The sequence below is a fragment of the Olea europaea genome, unplaced genomic scaffold (assembly GCF_002742605.1).
Source record: "Olea europaea var. sylvestris unplaced genomic scaffold, O_europaea_v1 scaffold20223, whole genome shotgun sequence".
Classification (NCBI taxonomy): Eukaryota; Viridiplantae; Streptophyta; class Magnoliopsida; order Lamiales; family Oleaceae; genus Olea; species Olea europaea.
Window position 1 is genome coordinate 999 of NW_019238117.1, and position 950 is coordinate 1,948.

The 950-nt window shown below is 33.7% G+C and overlaps 1 non-coding gene across 1 annotated transcript; it reads left to right on the forward strand.

The window, feature by feature from the left end:
• The first annotated feature begins 371 nt into the window (after positions 1 to 371).
• On the forward strand, positions 372 to 443 carry TRNAW-CCA. Its single transcript has one exon. It is a non-coding gene; the product is annotated as a tRNA-Trp (tRNA).
• Positions 444 to 950: the final 507 nt, after the last annotated feature.

Here is a 950-nt window from a genome sequence, read left to right on the forward strand (position 1 = left end):
ACAGCATTATTCTTACATCTTCTGCCAATTTATTCCTTAACATATATTTGTTTTATCCACTGACGCTTGTTCGTCTACGGACAAAAGATGAGAATATGAGAAAACTTGTCCTTTAAAAACTAGGAATCAAATTGACCAACGTCAATTTTGAAAACATTCTAATGCATGTGAAGGTTCGAAAAGCTAGCTTCATAGTTGCTCTTCAAATAGAATCTTTCCCAAATGTAAATTGAAAAAGTGACATATAAAAAACGCAAGAAATTATACTCTTGACAAGTTGTCGGGCATATCTAAGATGACCAATTATATTCTGTTCCTGTGTGATTTGAAATATGATATAAATATATCTACAGCACAGCTTAGGCATAGGTGGATCCGTGGCGCAATGGTAGCGCGTCTGACTCCAGATCAGAAGGTTGCGTGTTCGATTCACGTCGGGTTCAATCCCCGCCTGTTTTCCACTTTTTACCCCCCCCTTCATTTTTTGACTTGGATTCTGAACTTACATGTTAAGTTTTCCCTGGTTTATAATCCAAATTTGGAATATTTTCCGATAATAACTGTGCAGTTAGGAGACGAACTTAATTTTTCTAGTGATTGCGACATATTTCAGTCACTATGACATTATGTTTGTGATAATGAGAATAAAAAATATTATAATAAGATATAAATATGGCTTTTCACAATGGCTTGTTATTTTACATTTTAAGATGCATATTCTCAATTCAGTTCTATATGTTGAATTTTGGTATTATAATTTGTAATTTGTTATGTATTATAACATGAAAATAGATGTAAACTCGATTTAGTGATTTGTCCAAATGACAATCAAAACACACTATAATTGTTTCATTTTAGGGAAGGGGTAGACATGAATACACACGGAATGCAGCTAACATTCAGATGCATGTCATGAGTTCTAGGTTTGACGTGGATTGATGCAAATCTGC